We start from the raw sequence: 27736 nt of genomic DNA on the forward strand, positions 1-27736 counted from the left end.
CTCCAGGGGGCAAGAGGATTCAGGATGGGAGGGTAAGCCCTGGCCTGTCCCTGATCCAAATGTCCCAATGGCTCTCAAATGGCTTTTATTTTCCTTTTCTCTTCCAGATGGTTCTTGCCTGCCTCCCTTATCTTGTCAATATGGAAATCTCTTCAGTAGCTTCTTGACTTGGGGAGAAAATCAGCTGTTTGACTCTCTTACTGTGTGCTAGCGCCTTCCATCACATATTCCAGGACTATTGGTGGCTATTTATTTTTTATCTACAGATGGCTTCATAAAAGCCATTCTCCTTCTACTGAAAAAAGTCCAAGTGGTGGCTGGATATTCATTTAAGATGCAAATCAACTTATGCAGGTGGCATAAAATCACAGCAGGCTTTAAGAGCCATAGAGGAGAGTGAAAATGACTCAAACACCTCAGTTGCTTAAGGAAAGCACAGCTCCTCCCACTTGCTCTCCTTAGGATCACACCTTCACAGAGGGGCTATAGGTCTTTGACCTCTGACCTAGATCATCCCAATTAAGAGGATAAAGCTCAATTCCAATAACTGACTAATTCTGGTCCCAAGTAATACGTGAAAGGGAACTTTAATAATCCATCTGTTTTCAAGTATATGACATGGGGGGGCTAAAGTTTATATATCTCTTTTTAAATAATCCAAAGTTATAAGATGAGCATAAATTGCATAAAATAAACTATTTTCAAGCACAAAGTCTATAAGTAGAAACTTACTCTCATTTATCCATCACAAGTGTGACAGGGTCCCTATTTGGCAATATTTTATTGGCCTATGTTGAATGAGCCTGTATTCAGTCAAAGACCTGTATTTGTTTGTATAGTCTATCATTCTAGTCTTACTACCAGTACCTATTTTCAGTTTGAATTAGTAACTTGATCATATCAAAGAATTTTATTCCAGAAAACTGTTAAGGTACATGTTGCTCATGGTTGACAATATACTTCTTGAACTCTCACTGGTCACCTCCATGCCATGATTTGATAGCAACTGCTTAAGGACCTAACCTCCTCCCAATGCAAGTTTCCTAGCTCAACACTTGAATTGCCTCCATTAATGATGAGTTTTGATTTGATAAGTTAGAAAATAATAAAATCTGGCAGGGATGGGTGGGAGGAATACAAAGGTTAGGTAGGGAATTACAGAACATCCCTTAAGTTTGGGGCTCCCAGAGTGTAGTGCAGACAGCTTGTAGGCCTTGCAGAAATAGCTCTGATCCACCTTGGTATGAGGCCAGCAAGAGGCCATCTGAAAACTTCCAATTGGTGTCTGTCCATCCCATCCCCTACCTCCACTAGACCCCAAAATGGCTCAGAATAGACCACCTCAGAGATATATACAGACAGAAGCCAAAGAACAAATTGCTGTAAGGACAAGGTTTTCCAGCACAGATAGAGGGTGATGATGGACCTCATGGCCCTGCCTCCCCTGCAAGGTTGGATGGAAACCTCAAATGGTTAGCTCATCCTCTGAGGAGAATTAAAGTGGTAGAAAGTGGAGTTTTCCAAAGGAGCTATTTACCTAAAAACCTAGCAGATAATAAATTTACCCTAAATTGAATCCGATATTTTCTGTAATTCAGAGAAACAGAGGCTCCAAAATCCAGATTAAGAGAAGTCACATAGTAGTAGTAGTAATAATAGTAGTAATACAGTAGTAATAGTAGTAGTAGTAACAATACAGTAGTCATCACAGTCATAATAATAGTAACACAGTAGTATAGTAGCAGTAATAATACAGTACTAGGTTGTAGTTTGGTGGTAGCAGCACTAAACAGCTGCTAACATTTATTGAGTACTTCCTATCAGCTGGGCCTTCTGTAAGTCTTTTATATAAAAATGCTTATTGAATACCTATGACAATCCTATGAATTGGGTATTTATCCCCATTTTAAAGATGAGAAAACAGACATAAGAAAAAGATAAAAGCCTTAACAGAGAAAGACTCAATGAATATTTGATAAGTGAATGAATGGGTTCATTTGTGAAATCAAACATAAACAGGATGTGGTTCTCACATAAAATCAGAAGGTATAGGCAACTCAAAGTCACTGGCAATGCTTTTTAGTGCTCTATATTTAGAAACCAAAGGTAGAAGAAGAACTTTTAATAATAAGAAGAAAACAGAAATAAGAATAGGTAACCATCACAGGCTAACCTACTGACTTACCTTTTCTACCTTATAATTTCCTCCACCCCTTCACATCAGTTCACAATAACTTCCTTTACTCTTCCTCTAACATAATGCTATATATAACCTCTACCAACTTCCAAAATGAAGTTTCTAGAGACAGTGTTTTTCCTGCTCTTCCACATTACAACTAGTAGGCAAGGCTGAGGAGGCAGGTGGGAGGCATCCACCAGGAAGAAAAGGCCATTAGGACCACATGGGCCAAAGACAGGTGAGATCTTTGAGCTCAAAGCTCCAGACATGGCCCCACTCCCCAAGCCATGGCGCCAACTCTTTAATGATATAATACCCTGCCATTTGATTGCTTTTTCTCCAGGGAAAAGTCCTCAGTGCTATATATTTACTTTATAATTAAAGTGATTTTAAGCTTGAAAACACACACACACACACACACACACACACACACACATACAAACACAGAGGGAAGACTTGCAGTCTCTGTTAGGAGGAGATGAACCAAAGTGATTCTGCAGTGTGCACAGAGCCCAGGCCTCCCTCCTTTTCTAAGACAAACACTGGGCCCTGGCTGGTCACGCCACCTAGCGGCACACTTGTTCTTCCATGAGCCTCCCTCCATCTGAAATGAGGGTGCCCAGCCATCAGTTAAATTATTCCATCTCACAGCCTATGAATTTCAATAAATATACCATCTGTTCACCTTCTGTGTGGGAGTTCAATCATCTTCTTGGCAGCGGTATTATTCTACAGCAATTACCTATGTCTTTATCACCACTCAATGAGCTGCAGCAACGTCTCTGTAAAACTGACAAGTTTTAAACATTTTCTGTAGACAGGATGGTCTCTATGGTTAGAACATGAAAAAATATCCCCGTGAGAGTGTGGGGGGACCCGCAACCTCATGAAATGGGCAGACTTTCCTTTCAGCCACATTGTAGAACCGTGGAGCCTCGGTTTCCAGCTCAGTGAGGTAACAAGACTGGGAACAGGACAGGCCACGCTGAGAGGAGCCTCATGCTGACACATGTGCTGTCAGGGGGGCAGGGAGATGGCTCTCCAGTTCGGCCACCAACCAGCCTGCTGTGTGACCGCGTGCACAGGCAAATGCCCTCTCTGGGCCTCCAAATGCCTCTGGAAAATGGAACGGATGACCGAAGAACTTCTCTTTAGCTCTGAAATTGGAAGATTCTAGTGGATGAGAATGGGAGCCTACAGCGCAGCCCACGCCCAGATGTACCACTGACTTGCTGAGCTGCGCTGAGTTGCTAAGTAAAATCACAGCTATAAAAAGAAAAAGGCACAACCACCAACGTGATTTGAATGCTTTTAAAATGTGGATTATTATTAATGATATTTTCTTCCACAGTATATGAGAGAGGAAAGAAGGTCTCAGAGAGGCTAATTTGCTCCATGTTGCCCCCAGAATATGGGGAAGCTGGGGTTTAACTCATGCCTGGTTCCAAAGTCCAAGCTTTTAAATACAGTGCCATATTGGAAGGCTTCATGAAAAAAGGAGACTTTCCGGATAAAGCCTAGATCTAAAGAAAGTATGGAAGGCATTTCAGAGAGAAGCGTGTATGCCCATCTCATAAATATCCAGCATTAACTTTCTTTTGGTTCAGTTCTGGCTACTTGCCTTCCAGCCACATATCCAAACAAGCTGACTATGTCCCTAACAGTGCTATATGTTCCCCAAACCCTGCTCATTTTCTTTCTGGGCACACAAGAACATTAAATTTTTAGCATCCCTTAAAGTTAAAGTGGGAACAAGGGGTTGGGTTCCGGCCAGTGGGATGTGGGCAGAAATTCTGTATACCATCTCAGGGTGGCCATAAAATCCTGTGTGCTCTGCTCTCTTTCCTCCCATTCAGGCAACTGGAAGTGAAGGATTCTGGGAATAGCAGCACCCTGATAAGAGTCACAACCTCCGAGTTGTCACATTGAGGGCAGCCTTATGGAAGGCCACCCCATTTGCACTGGACTATAGTAAACTGAGAAACCTTTATTTTGCATCCTCCTGAGATTTTTAGGTTGTTTGTTTTAGCTTCTTAAATTTGGATCGTAATATTAAGGCTAGAATATTTTCAGTAGAATACTCCTAGTCAGTAGGCTGGCCAGTGGTAACAGGAGTGGCACATTACTTTTTTGCTTGTCCAGGATCCAACACCTTTTCTTCTTTCTTCTGAATCCGATTCCCAACACTCCCTCTCTAGTGCTTTGATTTTCCTGAACTTTAGTCCACAAGGTTTTAAAAAGGGGTACCACCATCCCTTGTCAGCCCTGAAGCCTGTCTACATATTCCAGCCCCACAGAGCCAAATAAGAGGCAATTCTGGGACTTTTTTCCTAAAAATATTGTGAATGAGAAATCCTTTTTCCACTGGGAAGGCTAAGCTGGATAGTGCTAAGTCTGGAGCAGCCATAAGTTCACCATAGAGAAGAGCCTGCCCTAGAGTAAGGTTAGCATGTGGGACCCCAGAACTCTACGAGGGGCAGGGACCAGGGAGCAAGAGGACAGAAGAGGGAGACTGGGAGGTGCATGGCTGAGCCAGAAGGAAAATGGAGGCAGGGAGACAAAGGGTGGCCAGGGGAGCAGGAGCAAGCTGAGGCGAGGCAGGAAGAGAAAGGTGTATGAAGTATGAAGGACAATGGGATGGAGAGCTGGAGCAATAGGCTTGAGGGCAGGAGACAGAGAGAATAGGATGAGAGAGAGAAATGGGTAGCGACAGAGAGAATGACAGAGAGAGAGAGAGAAATACACTTAAACATATCAATATTAAAAATACTGAAACCAAAGGGGCTCCTTGATGGCTCAGTGGTTGAGCATCTGCCTTTGACTCAGATTGTGATTCCAGGGTCCTGGGATTGAGTTCTGCACCAGGCTCCCCACAGGAAGCCTGCTTCTCCCTCTGCCTGTGTCTCTGCCTCTCTCTGTCTCTCATGAATAAATAACTAAAATCTTAAAAAAAAAAAAAAGGAGCCAAATTCTCTTTTGCATTTATCCATTTTCATTGAGATCTCGCCACTTGCTACACTGATGTTTTCCCATTTTCCAAAACAACCTTAAAAATAGATAAAAGCAATGTGTGAGTATCAAAACATGGGCACATAATTATGTAAGACAGTCAACAAAAATGAATTGGCTACTTTTTACCAAAATGAGAATTTTCCAATATTCAGAGCACCTCTATCAACTTATCCTTTTGGTCTTTCCCCAAGAGAAAGACTTCTTCAATCCTCTCCTAGCCTCGGATTCCATTCTATCATGTTTTCTGGCTGATTCTTTCCTCTCTTTTCATCTTGTTTCCTATTCTAATAAGTTGTCTGGGCTTTATCACCTTTTCCTGATGCAAAATGCCTTGTTTCTGCCTTTCACATAATCATTTAGTATTCTGCAAGGTCCCAGGGTCAGTTCCTCTAGCCCCACTGTGGCTCTCAGCACTATGAGGTACATGAACCTGATCCCATGGGCTGCCAGCTCTAGCAGCTGCCACTCAAATCACCCAATGTGAGTCATCAGGGAGCTGAGATTCATTGTCCTGAATCCCCCTAATATCATATCCTCAAGAGTGGAAGCAAGGGGAGCAGGAGCGAGCTGGACTATATTTTGTTGGCTATTTTGTTGGCTCAAAATGCAAGTCAATGTCAAATTTCCAAGGGGGATAAAAATATGAAAATGTGCTTACCATAAAGAACAGACACAAGAGAGACAGAGACACAGAGTCATAACGTGTATGAACATGGGGGTATATATTCTAGAAGGAGGGGTTAGAAGACAAATCAAAGGATCCAGGTCTCAAATGCACATAAGGAAATAAAACCACATAAGGAAATAAAACACTGGCTTTCTCTATCTAGAGCCAGAAGAAAAATGAAGCATCAGAATTTTAAGAGGCAAAAGAAAGAAGATACCTTAGCAAGAGCCAATGAAACAGTTCCACAGCTGGGGACCAAATGTCATCTCTTCTCTTAGTGAAAGCACCTGAAGTGGAGTAGCCAACAGGGAGTCCCTGCACTCCAGGGACTTATATTTATTTTGTCAGCATTTTTCATAGCCATTCAAGCAAAATGATATGTATGACATTTGGGCACAAGGTCTTTTTCAAAGAGAAAAATCAACCCAGCCAAGCTAGTTTTCCTCATTCACCAGCCACCACCCACCCACTGCCAGCCCTCTACCATTCACTCACAGAACCACAGCCAGGAAACTGTTCCATACAACCCCAGAGGCTTGGTTTTCATCTGCTACTCTTATGCATAATTTAGTAACATACACAATTCCTGTCAACAGTGGCCTTACTTTTTCATGTATCAGTGAATTTTAAGGCTTTATAAAAATCTGAATTCAGATGAAAAGATTGTAGACAAAGAGCTCAGGTTTCTTTTTTTCTAAAAAGAAGCAAAAATTGTATTTTCTATAGAAAGTTGAGTGGTTTGGGTTTTCTTTTTTTTTTTTCTTTCTTTGTGGAGAGTGGGGGTAGTGTCCTTAAGAAAGCACTCTTGATGAGATTTAAGATTATCTAACTCCTTTCTTCATCGGGAACTCCACACTCAGGGGACCCAAGGGACTAATGTAGCCCCTCCACTTTGAAAAGGGTAGGGAATCTGAATCCTTGCCCCTCTTACTAACTTATGAAATGTAATGGCACTTGAGCAAAAACCCAATATCCCTTTTCTCTTATTCTCATGCTCTGCTCCACACCCACAGCTCCTGTAACTGCCCTGGCTCCTCCTTTTATTTAAGGCAATAATCCTCCCTCTAACCCACCCACCCAAACTACCCATGGTCACAAGGTCCTTCACCCCTCCAGCCCTCTTCACTTCCACCAAAGATATCCACCCAGTCTTCCAACATCTGAAACTAAAGGTGAAAGGAGAGGAAAAGTGTGCCCGTGTTCCTCCAAACTCAAAGCAGAACAATGTCCTGCCTCTTCTTGATCTTTCCCCACTGAAAAGGGTTACACTCATTCACCAGTAGCTGGTCTAAGCTGCATGTTCTTGGTGGCTGCAAACCTCTTTTTTTCTGCAGTAGCTACAGAACCTTTCCCTGTGCCTCCTATGAGGAATGTGATCCTAATGTCTTGTACCAATGCTAGCAAAAATCCAACTGTGAGAGAGAATTATAAGATGTAACATTATATAGAGAACTATTAGCTTTGTTCTCATCATTATAGCTTTAAAAAAATAGATATTAGGGGCACCTGGGTGGCTCAGTAGTTAAGTGTCTGCCTTTAACTCAGGTCATGATCTCAGGGTCCTGGGATCGAGCCCCACATCATGCTCTCTGCTCAGTAAGGAATCTGCTTCTCCTCCTCCATCTGTGCTTGTGTTCTCTCTCTCTCAAATAAATAAAAAAAAATATTTTTAAAATGTATAATATTTAAAAAATAGAAAAAATCTTTCTATTAAGACACCCTAAAATATAATTTTCATTTTATTTCCAAATATCTGCTTGCTTTGTCAAGGCTCAGGCAACCATTTATTAAACATTAACCTGGCTACAAGTACAAGGATTCATCCATTCACAGATGTTAACGCCAGGCTGAATTTACCTTCAGTGTCCCCTGAAAGACCAAAGGAGAACTTTTGCCCATAACCTACAACCACAATAATAACAGCCATAATAATAATAGCCATCACAACCTGCCATGCATTTTACATAAATAAATGTAATTATCACAAAAACACTGTGCACTGTGGGAGATACTATCATTTCCTCCATTTTATAGATAAACTGAGGCAGAGTAGATAAGTAATTCATCCAAGGTCACACAACCAGCTGAGCCAAAATCTGAATCCAGATCTCTAATTCAAGAGCCCATGATTAAGCATTCCATTCCACTATTTCCCTGTGCCCATTTAAATAATGTATTTTGTTATACAACGTTAGATAGATAATGTATTTCTAATGAAACTTTCTGAAAAAGCAGCACCTAAGAAGAAAAAAAAGCAGGTTGGTTATGCTCAGCCAAAGAAATCAGTAAAGATTATTTTGCTCAAATCTTTCATGGGATAAATCATTCCATTATGTTTATGGCCCTATGTCAAAAGAGGACAGTTTGACTATTTCCTGGAGTCCTCTGGTTTTTAGTGGGTCCCAAGTGAGAAATCTGCTGGAGACTTTTCAATGTTGCACAAAGCTGCCAATCACACTTATTGACTTTCTGCCCTACAAACAGTGGGAAGAGTGACTTCATCCCCCAATCAGCATAACAGATCTTGACACTGAATGAGCAAAAGCTTTTTGCACTCCAGAAAAGCAATTATTTTCTGAAGAAGAAAAAAAAAACAGTCAATTTCTTAGGCATAATGAACCCACCTATTAATCTTGTCCAGCTACTCTTGCTAATTCTGGAAATAGGAAAGTAGTCACGCCTAGTTGGTCTCAGATTTAAAAACCATGCACGTCATCAAAAACAAGAGACTTTTAAACTTTGTCCTTCAATTGGCCATGCTTTTCTTTTTTTTTTCTAAGATTTTATTTATTTATTCATGAAAGACACAGAGAGGGAGAGACAGACAGAGACACAGGCAGAGGGAGAAGCAGGCTCCAGGCAGGGAGCCCGATGTGGGACTTGATCCCGGGACTCCAGGATCACACCCTGGGCAAAAGGTGGCACTAAACCACTGAGCCACCCGGGCTGCCGAAGGCCACACTTTTCTGTGAGCAACTACTTAGGCATCGACCGGTGGAGAAGAGAAGCTATTTAATTACCACTTTAAATCAGGGTTTTGGGTTTTGTTGTTGGCTATCTAAATATCTAAATATCATTGACTAAGGCACAGAGCCTTTAGTAATTACAATATTCACTTCCTTGGGTCACTCATAACAATCCTTAATATTAATGTGGGGAGCCTGAGGAAGGAGTTCTATTTTTAATGTTTTTACAAGACTGTTATTGTTGATGAATGAATTGCCAGGCTGTGCATCAATCCCAGATAACTAGTTCTGCTCATACAATTTTTTTTTCCAGTGATTAGTGCAAATCTGCCCTCTGCTATTCAAAGTGTCTACAGATTTCAATTTAAAAGAGAGGTAAGGAGCACCTGGGTGGCTCAGTTAAGCGTCTACCTTTGGCTCAGGTCATGATCCCAGGATCCTGGGATAGAGCCCTGTATCTGGCTCCCTAATCAGTGGGGGGCCTGCTTCTCCCTCTTCCTTTGCCTGCAGCTCCCCTTGCTTGTGCTCTCCCTCTCTCTGTCAAATAAATAAATAAAATCTCTTTTAAAAAATAAAGGAGAGGTAAGTATAAAAAGAGAAAAATGCCTAATGGGTCGATGTCTATAGAAGATAAAACAGTTGTAGAGAAATCCAAAGAATGTTCTGAAGATTTGGGAAAATAGTGACATGAAAATGAGATACAAATAACTTGATAAGCATTTGATACTTTATATTTGATAGTACAGCACTGCACTATCTTGCTTACCCTACATGTTCATTCTATTTTTATATTTTGGGGGCCGATATATAGTACAGTTTCTGCTATGGGAGGATGATTTAATAAGACTTATGTTTTCAGGGCAGCCCCAGTGGTGCAGTGGTTTAGCGCCGCCTGCAGCCCAGGGCGTGATTCTGGAGACCGATCGAGTCCCGCATCGGGCTCCCTGCATGGGGCCTGCTTCTCCCTCTGCCTGTCTCATTCTCTCTCTCTCTCTCTCTCTCTCTCTCTCTCTGAATGAATAAATAAATAAATCTCTAAAAAAATAAAATATTAAAAAAAAGACTTATGTTTTCAAAAGTGCCACCATTGGCTGCCATACAGAACCAATCAGAAGGGAGCAATGTCAGAGTTTAGAACAGCTCAGAACAAGAGTCCAGATGCTGTTTCAGTAACATTCAACATGGTGGCATGCCAGAAGGATGAGAATTGGGGTGAAGGGAAGTAGATGGTTTGAAAAAGATATGTAGGAGTGGTGTGGTCAGGTACTCATGTTGGATTGGGTATAGGATGACAAAGAGGAAGGAGTTAAGATTTCTGGTTTAATGGATGGTAGATGTGTGCCCTGAGAGAGGACATACTAGTGGAGGAGAGAGTTTGCAGAATAAGATGAAAGACACATTTGGGACCTGTTGAGTGTGAGGTACCTGTAAGCATCCAAATAGATATGACACTAAAGTGACTACCTATGTACTGTCACCCCAGAGGCCCAGGGAACAAATTTGTCAACCTACTACATACCAGACACTGGACAAGATACTGGGGATAGAGTAGGGAAAAAGTTAGCTCTCACCCTCATCCTATGGAACTTAGAGTCTAGGTAGAGAAAGAGACATTAGACAAGGAACCCCCCCCCCAAATGAATAAATAGAAGCCATGAAAACAAGGTATTGGCAAGGACCAATTACATCAAGTGATGCTAAGAGATGGAGAAGGATACAGACAGGGCTTTCTATTGGATTTGGTCTCTTGGAGGTCACTGGAATCTTGATAGGAGCTGCTTCAGTAGAATACCAAAGACAAAAGCCAGACTCAAGTGAGTCAAAGAGAAAACCATAAAGTGAGGAAGTAGAGGGAGTGACTATGAGACATTCGTTCAAAAAGTGTTACTGAGAAGGGGAGCAACAAAATGGAGCCATGGTGAGAAAGAGATATAGGTCAAGGAAGAGTTCTTTGAGAAGGATGATTTGAAAGCATGTCTGTATGTTTCTGGGACTATTCCAGCAGAAACGGAGAGTGTGATACACTAGAGAGAGGAATCTGTGAATAAGCCCGTCAATAAGACCAGAGAAATAATCTGGGTTATTCTTCAGAGAGATAGCGATGGAAAGGAGCATTAGGGGGCTTCTGAGGTAAACATAATGCTCTGTTTCCTCATCTAGGTACTAAGTAGCTAAATAAATATGTTCATTTTGTGAAAATGTATCAAGAGGTAAACTTATTTGGGCTCTTTGCTGTATATATACTGTGTGTCAATAAAAAGAGGGATTTTTCTTTAAGCAGAGGATTGGAAAAGAGGAAACAAAATCATCATTTTTGCAAATGATATGATTATCTACCTAGAAAATCCTGACAAACTTATAAACTATTATACATAAAAGGAAAAACTTAGCAAACTGGTTGCATATAAGACAAGTGCAGTAGAACAACAAGACAAGACATAATTTTTAAATTCACCATTTACAACAGAAATAAAACCTGTAAAAATACCTAGTAAGAAGTCAAAAGAATATCTGCTCAAGCTGGATACAGGAAATTGTGACATTTTACAAAAAGATATTAAGAAAAAACTAAATAGACCAATGCATGCATTAATGAATAGGAAGATCTGATTTTTATAATGATGTCAATTCTCCCCCAGTTGATCTAGAAACCCAATGAAACTCCAATCAAAACCCCAACGGGATTTTGTGAAATTTGCCAACTGATTCTAAAATACGTAATATTTTAGAAGAGCCAGTACACTTGTAAAAAAAAAGAAAGGAGCATTTGCTCCACCCATGTGTCAGGACTAATTATAAAGCTAGGTAACTAACCTGTGAAGTAACTAGGCCAAGGTAATGTTGGCATAAAGATTATCTGAACAGTGAGTCTAGAAACAGATCATCCCATATTTGGAACTTAGTCATATGACAAAGGGGCCTGTATAATTTATTGTCCGAACTGGGACACTTATATGGGGAACTATTTTTTTTCATAATTATGTCAGGCCAACAAATGCAAACCATTATTAAACTGGACAAATGAGAATATATCCTCAGTATATCTGTGGCAAAGTTTGAAGAGAACAAGTAGGAATAGCCTTTGATGGGAACAAAGACACTTCATCTACAGACGCATGTTGGAAATGGAGTATAGATAAAGATGCAAGAGGGCTGTTAGGTTTGATGATAGGTATTTGCCTTACTACTTTTATTTTCCTAATAAATTGCGAGGCGAGGGCATCAGCTTAGGGTAAATGGAAAAGAAGCCTAGGAAGCTGGGAGCAATAGTCTAGAAAGTAGAATAAATATACTAAGCAAGTATAAGAATTGCCAGGTAGCATCAAGGATTAATTTTAGATTTATGTCATGAATTTATAGTTCAATGAGCACTTTTATGTATTTTTCTCTTGCAATATTTAGCTGCTTAAATAACTACACTGACACATTATGAAATCTAAACTAGGTTTGTTTGTTTGTTTAAAAAAAGGAAAGTAATGAGAAAAGGGATATTGTGAATAATGAAAATGTGGTGGGGAAATGGTTAGGTCTGCAAGGCCGATGGGACCAGAAAGGGTAAGCAGGGAGGATGGGATAGATATCAGAGAGCAGGCTCCCTAAAATGAAGATGTCAGTGATGGTGCCATTTTTTGGCAATAAAAGGTCACGGGACCATGGGAATGGGGGATCTAGGAATAATATTTGGGTCACAAAGTCATGGATCATAAAATGTTACAGCCAAGGAGCAGAGAGGTAAAGTGATGTGCCCAAAGTGTTAAGGGAGAACAATTACTGAGCTCTTTCTATTTGCCAAGCGCACAGAAGTAAAGAAGCAATAAGTATTGCTGGTATACTACCGAAAAGGCATCCTTACTTCTTGACATTTGCCATCCCTCCATCACTCATTTTGTTAACTTGTGGAGGCCCAATAGGAGGCAAGAAAAGACACCCTTCTCCTTTTTGTTTTTAAATCATTATGTGAGCCGTCTATGGAAATTAACAATAAAATATTAGTAATTAATAATTTTTTTTAATTTTTTTAATTTTTTTTATTTGTTTATGATAGTTACAGAGAGAGAGAGAGAGGCAGAGACACAAGCAGAGGGAGAAGCAGGCTCCATGCACCGGGAGCCCGACGTGGGATTCGATCCCGGGCCTCCAGGATCGCGCCCTGGGCCAAAGGCAGGCGCCAAACCGCTGCGCCACCCAGGGATCCCCGTAATTAATAATAAAGCCACTAAATGTTTGCCATGTGTAAACACAGTGGTAGCTGCTTTGGTCGTATTCTGGGTGGAATATAGCTGACCTCTTCCTTAGAAATACATTAAGTCTATCATGAGAAGTGGACTCACAAAAAGAAACTAAATTAATAGCAGAAAATTATGGGGAAGAGGTACTCAACTCTTCATATAAGAGACTGTTAGTAGCTTAGAGTGATAGCACCAGCAGGTGGTCTAAGGGTTTTGAGCCAACACTCTCATCATCCTAAGTAAACAATATTAAGTAAATGTGTGTTCCTCACAGACATAGCTTCTAGACAAATCCTCACAGCTCCTAAACTGCCACTCCAAGCCACTCCCACTTGGCATTACACCTCCCACTACAGGTTAGCTAAAATCTTCTAATGTTCTCTGATCCATCCTAGCCCACATCACCAGAAGAAGGAGAGCTTCAAGTTCATTTTGGATTCTGTGCTGATAATGAAAGAAGCAAGTGACAAGGGAAGGAAGGAAGGAAGGAAGGAAGGAAGGAAGGAAGGAAGGAAGGAGCGAGCAAGCAAATGGGGGCTGAAAAGGAATCAGTAATTCAGATTGCTCCAAAACGCAAGTTTTGATGTGAATCTGGTTGAACTTTCTTCTCTTTCTCCTTTTCCAAAGTCCTAAGGATTTGGCAAGTCAGTGTGAGAAATGTGAGTTTGTTTCAAGTGTGACCAAGTAGCCAATGAGATTGATTTCTTGGCTAGGTATACCTGAAAGTCAGACCAATGGTGCCTTAGTCATAACAATGCCAGCAGCGGGGAATCAGTCAGAGCTGCCAGAAGAATATCCTTTCATGCACATGATAGCAGGGCTCCATCTCACCTCTCTTTACAATGAGATTTCTGGATCAACTCTGTTGTTCCCACAAATGGACATTTATATAACTGAGCAAAAAAAAAAAAAAAAAAGAGCCAAGAAATAACTGCCTTTGGCTTTCTAGTAGGATTGTTCAACTTTTTTTTTCATCATTATACTGAAAATGTTTTAAAGGTTTTATAATCACCCTCACTTTCAATGTAATAAAAATCGCTTTCTTTGTAAAACAAATAAATAAATAAACAAGGTAAGTAGGAACTACATGTCATTCACTTTTTAAATTATTTGTTGCTGCATACTACAATACTCTGAGTTTCCTCAGACCCCTAGAGAATGGTGAGGGGAATTAAGAGGCATTCACACACCTGCAGGGCCAGAGATATTTATGATATGTGCTTACGTGCCTAGAATGTTCTGCTCTTATCACTCTTCCTGGTCAGAAACGCCCAGGGATTAGGTCTCTGCTAATCAGCTTCCTGTAGCCTAGTCACCTCCTAAATATTTTCACTATGTTTCTACCTGACTACAAGCTTCAATTCCCCTTCTCAGTGCTCCTGAGAGAGTAAGTATTCCCATTACAACTATGAAGACCAAGGAATCCATCTTTGTGGGAACCACGTGACCATCAATGCAGAGAGCTTCCTAGGGAGAAGGATGTAAGGCAAGCACTCAGCTCTGGACAGGAATGAGGAAGCCCAAGAACTTTGTGCGCAGGCCTATCTGTCCCCCACCTGGTTCTAGAGGCCTGACACTTAAGCAGGGGCTGAGTAAGGAGAAAATGGGAATGACTTTTAAGGTCTAATTACCTGGAAAAGTTTGAAACCCATAGGGTCCCAGGCTGCACCAAGGATCCAATGAGTCAAAATTTTGGTGATCAGTACTTTACAAAATATATTTTGTAAAGCTCCAAAACAGATTCGTATATACAGATAAGATTGCAAAACTTTGCCCTACCTTCTTAGTACCAAGAAGTGGGCCCTCAGACTTCACAGAACATCAGTGTTTCTGCCTCCTTCCTTGATCTAGACTTAACGGTGAGAGTGCATGTGTGACAACCTGCCCTCCTTGAGGTGAGAATGCCAACAGGATGTCAAACATCATACGCCATTGAGATGAAAGGCTGAACGCTATGCTCCATTCACATGGAGCTCCACTGGCTTCATAGTAGAGTAAAAGAACCAAGGGCCAGCTCCTGAAGAAAATCTATTAGTTTTACTCTGTTAATACAGATTTCTGATCTGCACAGTTTTGAGACAATGCATTAGGAGCATTAGAGCATCAGCATCAATTTGCTGAGTGGAAGACAGCTGGGGGGGGGGGCAATGCGTCTAATGAGAACACCCCCTCACAAAGCCAAGAAGAAAACAAGGCTCATTTCAGCTCTGTTTGAATAACTGATGGGTGAACTCTCAAAGTAAATGACCTGGTTCCTCCAGCGGTACCAGAGCCACAAGATATTTCTGTTCCTAGGCAACAGACAGATGCCTTTATTTCTCATCATTGCTCGGACTGGAATAATCCAATTCCCTGTTGCCCTTAAAGCCCAACCTCTGCTTCCTACTTCTCTGCGGAACAGAGTCTGAAATGGTGCCCTGCCCCTTCCCCGATGCTCTCTCACACACAGACCGTGATTTTCTGAAAGACTCGATCCTGTTCTTTTTGAGCACAAGGAAAGGAACATAATCTAGAACGCCATCTGCCATCCTGAAATAGCCCATAGTGGCACTATTTTTACCCAGTAATTATCAAACAAATAGAGTCATTTGAAAGAGTCACAGCTGTTCCTCAGTGTTATCTCAGTACAAATATGACACGGTGCGTGCTGAGTTTGTTTTCTGCTTTGTGTCTCATGTACACAGAGGCAGTGATAATTTCTCAACCTCCCATCAGAACACAAGTCAAAGTGTGTACTCCACAACTGAGTCACTCTCGGGCAAATTAAAAATCTCTCGTTATCTTGATTACATGGTCGGGGTTTCGCTAAATGTGATTCTCATTTAGAAAGTGAATGTAATGAACTATTTCAGAGTGAGTGCTAGGAAGCTTTTCAATCCCACAGAAAACATCAAGTTCTGTCCTGGTTAAATGCAACCTAGAAAAATGTTTGGTATTCATGATATATATATTCATGTTCATATACATGAGCACTTTTAACAAAGAAGCAAGATTCTGCAAAATGGATCCTATTTTTCTTTTAAAAAAATATTTTATTTATTTATTCATAAGAGACACAGAGAGAGAGGCAGAAACACAGGAAGAGAGAAAAGCAGGCTCCCTATAGGGAGCCCATTGCAGGACTCAATCCCAGAACCTGGGATCACGCCCTGAGCCAAAGGCAGATGCTCAACCATTGAGCCACCCAGGCATCCCCTATTTTTCTATTAACAACCTTCATCATAAAATCAGAAAGGTGTCCGATTGAAATAAATGTGCCTAGTAAACTGAACACACTCATTTACACATGCATGCGTATGTGTACACAAACATACACACACACAGGCAACCCTAGCAAACACTTATCATTCTTTTTGTCCACCTGCATCTCAACCCTGCTTCTGTGTATATGGAATTCCCCAACCTAATGAGGCAGCGCCCACATCCCATAGCGACAGGGCAAATGCCAAAAACTTGGCTTTCCCAGCTTCGCTTGCAGTTGGAACAAAGGTACATGATCTGGGCACAACCAATCAGATGAACCCACCCAAAAATACAGAGATCACTCAGAGCTCCCTCTGGGAACAGAGATGCTACAAAGAACGCAGAATTCCAGCCACAGCAGGAATGGCCTGGGCATGCAGGGTTCAGTACCAACTGCGCCCAGGGAGCAAGCTGCAGTCTCTACCACTCTCAATAACCGGAGTGTCCACCAGACTCGCTCTGCAAGCTGAATCAGGCTCCAACCCTGGCTGCACAGCCACAGCCTGACTCTCTAGCCTTCCCAGGGACCCTGTGAGCCAGGCAACATCATTTCAAACAGTTTAGTTGCTGTTTAAATCAACCAGAACTAGTTGATAGCTACATCCAAGAATCCAGAGTCAATGAGTACCTTTTTTAATGTTTTAACCATGTGAAAATCAAAAATAAGCTTGGAGTTTCAGTTCTCCTTCAAAATTTTCCAGCTCTTTCCTAATTCCTCAGTCTTTCTTTTATGTACATACAATCCACAGGAATTTCTCTAATTCCCCCCTGTTCTGCGACTTCTTACTTTCAACTGCCGAATGTATCCAAAAGTAGGAAGTTGTAGGAGGAAAATGCAGATTGACAGGGCCATTTTCTTATAAGACTAGTCCCTGGGGAATCAAGAAGAATTATGTATCCACACGCTAAAGCCACAGCACTGACCTCAGGTGATGCATAGGCAGGTCTCATCATTTTCAAGTAGTGCCCCTCAAACTCTCATTTGCTTATGAATCTCATAGGGATTGTGATAAAAATGCAGACTCTGCCTCAGCAGGTCTGGGAGACTACAGCTCCCCAAGCTCCCAGGTGGTGTCTGTGCTTGCTAGTCCACACCTGCATATTGCATGGCAAGGTGCTCAAGTGCTTGGGCACTATTCCTAAGTCACCAAAATGCAACAGTCTCAGGCCAACAAAACAAAACAAAACAAAACACTCAGTGTGTTCTGTCTCCATTTCTGGAGCTCATCTCCTCTACTTCTTAATTTTATATTTAGAATAACTAGACTCTAAAGTGGCAATACATTTCATCATTTGGCACACACGGCACACCAAATGGAAAATTTCTATGTGCAAAGTGTTAGAACATATAAAACAAATTAGATCTTGCTTTGCTGGTTCTGAAAAATCTTAAATCCTATAAGGCTAGCCTATTTAATACAAAGGCCACTTTTGGATCCTACAGATTAAACAGTATTAGGGACCTCCACTCTTTTATGATTCCCAAGATTTTCAGTTAGATGGCCTTTAATCTTTTTTCAAATGTAAATGAAAAGTACAAAGGCTTATCTCTGAAGCATAGTAACCCCTGAACACAAGAAATATCCTTTGTACCTCACCCTGGCATAAAATTAAATTTTGTATGTATTTTCTTATCTCAGTTTCCTCTCATGCACTTGATGGAGTTTCCCCACAGCATTGTCTTTAAAAGGAGAATAACTATTTCTCTGCAACATCAACAACACTGTCTTGCAAAGGGTTGCATAACTACAGTCCACAACCACCATCTTCTATAGAACTCATATACAATTTCAGAAGTAACCTTTTATCCTCAAAATTGGCCAGTATATTTTTCTGAGCATTAATCAATGTAACTTCTGAAGGCAGAACTTCTTTTTTGTAACACTGATAACTTCTCATTAAACATGCCCCAAATCCCACAACATGTAAGAAAAGACAGAGGGAGCCACAAGCTCTTTTTTCATACCTCTAAAAACAATATAGTCAGTCTACAGTTTCCTAGAAGGCCACAGGGTAACTAAGAACATCACCTTACTTTTAACTCTCCTTACGTGAAATTCCATCTTTATTATGATGGATAGCTAGGATTAATGGTCAAAAGCAGGAAATAATTCACAAATTATCAAAATATTTTATTACTTCTATTATGAATATTAATCCCTCATGTGTTACAAGAAGATTCTCTGCCCCCTTGGCCCTCTTTGTATCATTCCTCTTCAGGTGTAGAAAAATTATTAGAATAAAAAATATATATTAAAATTATGCTATGAGTAAATGTTATTCACAAAAGAGATTTGTTTTCTGGTAGACATTCTAAAAATATCACTATCTACAACCAACATCTGGACAAAAAGTACAAAGGAGGAGAGGCAAGTGACATGCAGAGTCCTGGTAGAAGGAGGATAGAACACATTATAGCACAGCTGAGATCTCATACCCAAATTTCACAGGTTTTTACAATTCACATGCTCTTTTCCCAGCATTTATCTACAGTCAATATTTTAACTCATTCTCGTTGAGCTATCCTTAACAAATAATTGCTTTTCACAAGAAACCAAACAAGTAGGGCTAATTTGTTAATATCACTCCATATCTATGGATATGTTTTAGTATGATTCTCTTCTATAGTGGACTCAAAACAGGTTCTGTAAAGTGAATTGCTTGACAGAAAAGAGTAATGAAGTATTTTTACCAAAATATAAGCCAATTGTGCAAAGCTAAACTCAGTTTTTAGAGATGGTTACACATGCAAACAGACAAGTGTGAATTCCTCTCCTTGAAGAAGAAAACAAGAGGAACTCTGAGCTGGGATGAGGGCCCTTAAACCAAAGTCAGTACTTTCCTGAACCTTGAGACAAAGATTAGAATTCAGGGTGAGATGTGCCCTTGGTCTCAGCAAGTAACTCCTTACTACTCAGCTGTCTTCTTGGTTACCACGGACAATAGTGGAGAAGAAATTTTCTTCCCTTGGAAAGAGATAGAAAAGGGCCAAAGAAGGCACAGTGAGGAGTCGGGGCTACTAAAATCCAGTTAATTTCAGGTGAACTAGTTCAGGGAGATCTCTTACACAGGTTTCAAACCAAGATGGAGCTTCAAATTGGCTGTATTAAGTATTTTCTAATTTACTTAAGACAGCTACAAGTATGATAGTGAATTGTGTTCATAGGAAAAATTGTAAATAAATAATCCAGGCATACGTTATGTCTCTAACCCAGGGAATAGTTTATGATTATGCATTTGGGATATTCACTATGCATCAACAAATGCTATAAAACAATGCATCAAATGTTTATAATTGGATTTAAAATCAGGATATGAAGCCATATTCATAGTGTGATTACAACTATTAATAACAACTATTTATTGATTGCTTCTCATATTTTACTTCCAATCCATGACATAATATTGTAAGGGAGCTAAAATCATCCATACATTTTACAGATTAAAAAAAATGAAGCTTAAAGAGGCCAAGTAACTTTTCCAAGTTAAATAGAAACATATTACTCCCTTAATCCAAAAAAAGATAGGAAACAGAAAAAAATAAACAAGGAAGAGATAAAACAAATATAAAATAAACAGTATGATGGATTTAAATCCAACATTAATAATAATTACCTTAAACAAAAATGGTCTAAACTCACCAACTAAAAAACAGATTGTAATACTGGATAAAAAGTAAGACTTAACTAATGCATGCTACTATAAGAAACTTACATTAAGTAAAAAGATATAGAAAGGTATGTAAAATAAATAAATAGATAGAAAAAGAGGAACCACATTAGCACTAACCAAATAAAGCTGAATGGCTATACTAAGATCAAAGTAGATTTCAGAATAAAAAATAGTACAGAAAAAAAAAGGATCATTTCATGATAAAGGGATCAATTTATCAGGAGTACATAATTACCCTGAATGTTTATTTGAATAAAAAAGCTTCAAAATGCATGAAGCAAAAACTGAAGATATTAGAAAGGGAAATTGACAAATTCATAATTAGTGTTCAAGAATTCAATACTCCATTTCAATAATTGATAGAAAAAGTAGACCAGAATTCAGTAAGGATCTAAAATACTAAAAAACACTAGCAACCAAAAGGATCTAACTGGCATTAATAGAACACTCCACCCAACAACAACAACAAAAAAATACACATCCTGATCGAGTACCCATGGAACATTTACCAAGACCACGATCTGGGCAATAAAACAAGTCTCAATAAATTTAAAAGGATTCACCTCATACAAAATATGTCACATAATTACATAAAGGTAAATACGAAATCAATAAAAAACTATTCTAGACCATCTCCCAAATATTTGGAAACTGGAAAACACACGTCTAAATATCTCATGAGTAAAATAAGTCATAAAAAATTTTTAAATATTTTGACCTGGATGAAAATGAAGGCAAAATATATAAAACTTTGTGGGATGCAGCTAGCGCAGTACCTATATTATAAAAATACAAAGATTTAAAATCAATGCTTCCATCTTAAACTATTGTGACTTCATCAAAATGAAGCTTCTGCCCAGTGAAGGAAAAAAATCAACAAAACTAAAAGGCAACCTACAGAATGGGACAAGATATTTGCAAATGATATATCTGATAAAAGGTTAATATCCAAAATATATGTAAAGATCTTATAAACCTCAACACCCAAAAAATGAATATTCAGTTAAAAATGGGCAGAAGAGGGGTGCCTGGGTGGCTCAGTCAGTTGGGCATCCACCTTTGGCTCAGGTAATGATCCCAGGGTCCTGGGATCAAGCCCCTCATCAGGCTCCCTGCTCAACAGGAAGCCTGCTTCTCCCTCTCCCTCTGCCACTCCCCCTGCTTTTGCTATCTCATGTCTCTCTCACTCTCTGTCAAATAAAAAAATAAATTAAAAAAAATGGGTAGATGATATGAATGGACATTTTTCCAAAGGAAAAATATAGATATATATAGATATAGATAGTATATATAAATATAGTATATATATATATATACATATAGATATGTATAAATAGCCAATAAATACGTGAAAAGATGCTCAACATCACTTATCATTAGGGAAATACAAATCAAAACTACAATGAGATATCACCTTACACCTGTCAGAATGGTTAAAATCAAGAACATAAGAAACAACACATACTGATGAGGACTGGAGAAAGGGGAATCCTCTAGCTCTGTTGGTGGGAATGCCAACTGGTGCAGCCACTCTGGAAAACAGTATGGACGTTCCTCAAAAAGTTAAAAATAGAACTACCCTAGGATTCAGCAATTGCACTACTAGGCATTTACCCAAAGAATACAAAAATATACCAATTCAGAGGGATGCATGCACCCCAATGTTTATAGCAGCATTATCTACAATAGCCAAATTGTGGAAACAGCCCAAGTGTCCATCAACTGATGAACGGATAAAGATGTGTTATGCCTGTGTATATGTACATGTATAAGATGGAATATTACTCAGCCATAAAAAGAATGCAATCTTACCATTTGCAACAATGTGGATGGAGCTCGAGAGTATTATGCTAAGTGAAATAAGTCAGTAAGAAATAGACAAATATTATCTGATTTCACTCATATGTGGAATCTAAGAAACAAAATAAATGAGCAAAGGGGGGAGGCGGGAAATAAAGAAAGAGGAAACTAAGAAAGAGACTCTTAAATATAGAGAACAAACTAATAGTTTCCAGGGGAGCAGGCGGGTGGAAGGGATGAGTGAAACAGGTGATAGGCATTAAGGAATACGCTTGGATGAGCACCAGGTGTTGTATGGAAGTGTTGAATGACTATATTGTACACCTGAAACTAACATTACACTGTATGTTAGTTCTAAACCAAAAGTTATTTCTTTGAAAAAAATAATAAAATTGATAAACTCCTAGCCAGGCCTATCAAAATAAAAAAGAGAAAACACAAATTACTATTTTCAGAAATGAGAGAAGGAAAATCTCTAGGAATCCTACACATATGAAAAGATAATGGGAATATTATTAACAAAATTATGCCAATAATCCTAACAAACTTTAATGAAATGGACAAATTCCTTCAAAGACACATCTGACCAAAGTCCATTCAAAAAGAAACAAATCAGGGCAGCCCAGGTGGCTCAGGGGTTTAGCGCCACCTTCAGCCCAGGGCGCGATCCTGGAGACCCGGGATGGAGTCTCGCACGTCGGACTCCCTGCATGGAGCCTGCTTCTCCCTCTGCCTGTGTCTGTGCCTCTCTCTCTTTCTGTGTCTTTCATGAATAAATAAAAATCTTAAAAAAAAAAAAAAAACAAATCACTGATATTAACAAAATAGCCATTCAGGAGGTCCTCAGCCTTCATCCTCCCCATAGAAACATGGATTTGACAACAATCCATTGACAAAATACCTTTGTGAGAGCTTTGGGATCTAGGTAGGAGATTAAGACTCATAGTAGAGTCCAACAACTAGGAAAGCCACTTTGAAAAGGCAGGCTTGCCATTTTCAGACATGGCTGCAGACCCAGGAGCAGCCCCATCTCCCTGTGGACTCAGTCCAGCCCAGCTTATCCAAGATCCTACCATCAATCCCACCTGCCCACAATCCTAGAAAACAAGCCTGCCCACAATGGACCCAACTGTGGACTTAGAATTAGCCCTGTGACTCTACTCTTACCCCATTCAACTACAGTCCCAGAGGCAGCCCTGGATACCAGGACATCCAGCAGGAGCCATATTAACCTGTGCCCTGGTAGCAGGTCTACCAACAACAGGCCCAACTGTAGACCTGAAAGCAGCCTCCTCAGCCAGCTTCAGCCCCACTAGATTGTGGCTCTGAAGGGCAGTTCCATATGCCTGTGAACCCAGCAGATCTTTATCTGCTGAAACCAGTCTGTAAATACTAGAAGTAATTGCTCCTTCAAATGCAGATGCCAATGCAAAGCTACAAGAATCATGACGAATCCAGCAGATATGGCATCAACAAAGGAAACTAACAAAGCTCTAGTAATGACCCTAAAGAAATGGACTCCATCAACTGCTTGATAAACAATTCAAAATTATCAACTTAAGGCAGGTCAAAGAACTACAAGAGAATACAGACAACAAAATGAAATCAGGAAAACAATACATGATTAAATGAAAAGTTCAACAAAATAAAAGAAACTGTAAAATTTAAAAAGACAAACTGAAGGACATCACAGTTTCATATATTTGAAGAATTAATATTGTTAAAATGTCCATATTTCCCAAAGTGATCTATAGATTCAAATGCAATCCCCACCAAAATCTCAACTTTTTTTTACAGAAATAGAAAAAAGACCTGAAATAGACAAAACAATTTTGAGCACAAAGAACAAAACTGGCAGTATCACACCCTAATTTCAAAATACTATAAAGCTACAGTAATCAAAACACTAGGGTACTTGCATAAAAACACACATAGGGGCACCCCGGGTGGCTCAGCAGTTTGGCGCCAACTTCTACCCAGGGCCTGATCCTGGGGACCCAGGATCGAGTCCCACATCGGGCTCCCTGTGTGGAGCCTGCTTCTCCCTCTGCCTTTGTCTCTGCCCCTCTGTGTGTGTGTGTGCGTGTCTCTCATGAATAAATAAAATCTTAAAAAAAAAAAAAACCACATAGACCAAGGGTGCCTGGGTGATACAGTTGGTTAAGTGTCTGACTCTTGGTTTCATCTCAGGTCGTAATTCCAGGGCCCTAAGATCAAGCCCCACATGGGGATCAGAGCAGAATCTGCTTGAGATTCTCTTTCCCTCTCCCTCTGCCCCTCCCACTCACTCACTCTCTCTATCTCTCAAATAAATTAAAACACACACACACACATACACAGAGAGAAATAGAACAGAGAATCCAGGAATAAACTGCATATGCTATTAACTGATCTTCAACAAGGGTGGCAAGAACACACAGCGTGAAAAAGATAGTCTCTTCAATAAATGGTGCAAGGAAAACTGTATGTTCCCATGCAAAACAATGAATTGAACCCTTGTTTCACACCATATAAAAATCAACTCAAAATGATTTAAAATCTAAACATAAAACCGGAAACAAAACTCTTAGAAGAAGCCATAGGGGAAGAACTTTCTAAACATTAGACTAGGCAATGATTTCTTGGATACAGCACCAAAAGCAGAGACAACAAAAGCAAAAATAGATAAGTAGGATTACACCAAACTATAACACTTCTGCACAGCAAAGGAAATAATTAACAAAATAGAAAGGCAATCTAAGAAAAAGGAGAAAATATTTTTCAACCTTATTTAAGATAAGAGATTAATACCTAAATCTATATAAAGAACTCACAAGCTCAAAAGCAACAAACTCTGATTAAAAATAGGCAAAGGACCTCAATATATATTTCTCTGAAAAAAACATAAAAATGGCCAAAATGAATATGAAAAGGTGCTCAAAACCACTAATCATCAGGGAAAAAAAAACCACCTCACACATGCCAGGATGATGATTATCAAAGAGAAAGAAGAAAGAAAGAAAAGAAAAGAAAAGAAAAGAAAAGAAAAGAAAAGAAAAGAAAAGAAAAGAAGAAAGGAAGGAAGGAAGGAAGGAAGGAAGGAAGGAAGGAAGGAAGGAAGGAAGGAAGGAGTGTTGGTGAGAATGTGGACAAAGAGGGAGTGGTTGGTGGGAGTGTAAATCAGTGAAACTATGGAAAACAATTGGGTGTTTCTTCAGAAAATTACAAATTACAAATTGGGTGTTTCCTCAGAAATTGATCTAGCAATCCCACTTAGAGTTATACATCCAAAGGAATTGAAATGGCGGTCTCAAAGAGGTATCTGTACTCCCATGTTCACTGCAGCATTATTTACAATTGGCAATATATGGAAATAAATGTCTATCAATGGATGAAGAAATAAAGAAAATGTGGTATAAATATACAATGGAATATTATTCAGACTTTAAAACTAAATCTTTCCATTTGCAACAACATAGGTGGACCTAGAGAACATTATGCTAACACATATGCAAATACAGAAAGACAAATACTACATGATCTCACTTGTATGTGGCATCTAAAATAGTCAAACACATAGAAGCAGAGAGTAGAATGGTGGTTACCAAGGGCTGGGGAAGGGAGACATGGAGGGGTGTTGGTCAAAGGGTACAAAGTTCCAGTTATGAAAAATAAGTTCTGGAGATTTATGTGCAACATAGGGCCTATGATAACAATATATTGTATGCTTAAAAATTTGCTAAGAGGTAGATCTTATGTTAAATGTTCTTACCACAAAAAAAAAAAAACTTTAACTTTTCGTATGGAAAAACAAACAATCCAAATGGTTCATATCTGCTAAAGAAATTGAATTTGTAGTTTTAAATAACAACCTCCACAGGGGATCCCTGGGTGGCTCAGCAGTTTAGCACCTGCCTTTGGCCCAGGGCGCGATCCTGGAGTCCCAGGATCAAGTCCCAGGATCGAGTCCCAGGATCGAGTCCCAGGATTGAGTTCCAGGATCGAGTCCCAGGATGGAGTCCCGCGTCGGGCTCCCGGCATGGAGCCTGCTTCTCCCTCTGCCTGTGTCTCTTCCTCTCTCTCTCTATTATGAATAAATAAATAAATAAATCTTTAAATAAATAAATAAATAACAACCTCCACAACCAGAGGGCTTCACTAGAAAATTCTACCAAACATTTAAAAAAGATAATACCTGGGAAATGAACTAGGGGTGGTGGAAGGGGAGGAGGGCGGGGGGTGGGGGTGAATGGGTGACGGGCACGGAGGGGGACACTTGACGGGATGAGCACTGGGTGTTATTCTGTATGTTGGTAAATTGAACACCAATAAAAATTAATTTATTAAAAAAAAAAGATAATACCAGTTTTGCACAATTTAAGAAAATAGAAGATAAAGAAACATCTCCCCACTCATTCTATGAGGAAAGAATTATTTTGATACCAAAATTGGGCAAAAACATTAAGAAAACTTAGACCAATATTCTTCATGAACAAGAACCTAAACACAAAAATGCTTAGAATCTTATCCAACAACACATTAAAAAAGGATAATACATAAGATCAAGTAGGCTTTATCTGTGTAATGCAAAAATGGGTCAACATTCAAAAATCAAAGTAACTCAACATATTAACACTCAAGAAGAAAAACTAATCTTCTCAATAGATGCAGAAAAATCAGACAAACTTCAGCATCCATTCTTGATCAAAATGCTCAGCAAGCTAGGAATAGAAGGCAACAGCCTCATTCTGACGACAGGCAACTACAACAAACCTACAGGTAGCATCAGACTTAATGATAAAAGACTAAAATGCTTTCTCCCTAAGACTAAGGAGATAGCAATCAAAACTATAATGTTTTGTTACATTGTTCTATAAGCATTTCATATTTTGAATGCTAAGGTACGTAGTATTGCTTTTTAATTACAAATATTAGTGTTTTAATTGCTAGTAATACAGAAAATTTGTTTTTTTGTATATTTTATCTTACATTCTATGAAATTGCTAGACTCATTTACTACTTCTATATTTCTGTAGATTCCAGTTCATAACTCAGGGCATATCAGTCTTCAAGGTATGGAGTATTGGGGCAACTCTCACTGAAGATGAACTAGCAAGATTCTTATAAACCACATAAGGAAATGAAACACCATGAGGATGAAAGTGCAAATAGTTTTATTTCTTCCTTTTCCATTTGTACGTCTTTTATTTCTTTTCCCCCCACCATATTGCACTGTACAAGAAAATCCAGCGAGAACGCAGTCATAGAAATCGACATGCTAATTCTAAAATTTATATGCAAATACAAATAACCTCAATTACCTAAAACAGTGTTGAAAACAACTTATACTACCTGACTGCAATACACACCTACATACATACATACATACATATATACATACATACAGTAATCAAGGCAGCATGGTATCTATGTAAAGACAGACAAAAAGATCACTGAAAAAGAATAGATTCCAGAAATAATCCCATACATATATGGTCAATCAATTTCCAATAAAAGTGCCAAGGCAATTTGATGGAGAAAGGATAATCTTTTTCAACAAGTGGTGTTAAAACAATTAGAAGTCCATATGCAAAAACAACAAACCTTGACCTTTAGCTCACAACATAAATATTAAATGGATAATAAATGTAATATCTAACATTTTAAAACTTCTAGAAAAAAACCATGGGAAGAAATACTTGTAACTTTCAGTTAGGCAACTATGTCTTAAAGTAGAACAGTAAACACAAAATATAAGTTAAAAAATGAAAAATTAGGTTTTATCCAAATTAAAAACTTCTGCTCTTCAAAACACATAGAAAAATGAAAAGGCAAGTGACAAACTACAAGAAAATATGTGCAAAACATGTATCTGACAAGGAACTTGTATACAGAATACATAAGGAACTTAATAACATAATAAAAAGACAAAACACTTTTTAATTAGACAAAAGACTAGAACACACACTTCACTAAAGGAGATATAGAT

This window comes from Nyctereutes procyonoides, unplaced genomic scaffold (genome assembly GCF_905146905.1).
Source record: "Nyctereutes procyonoides isolate TBG_1078 unplaced genomic scaffold, NYPRO_anot_genome, whole genome shotgun sequence".
Lineage (NCBI taxonomy): Eukaryota > Metazoa > Chordata > Mammalia > Carnivora > Canidae > Nyctereutes > Nyctereutes procyonoides.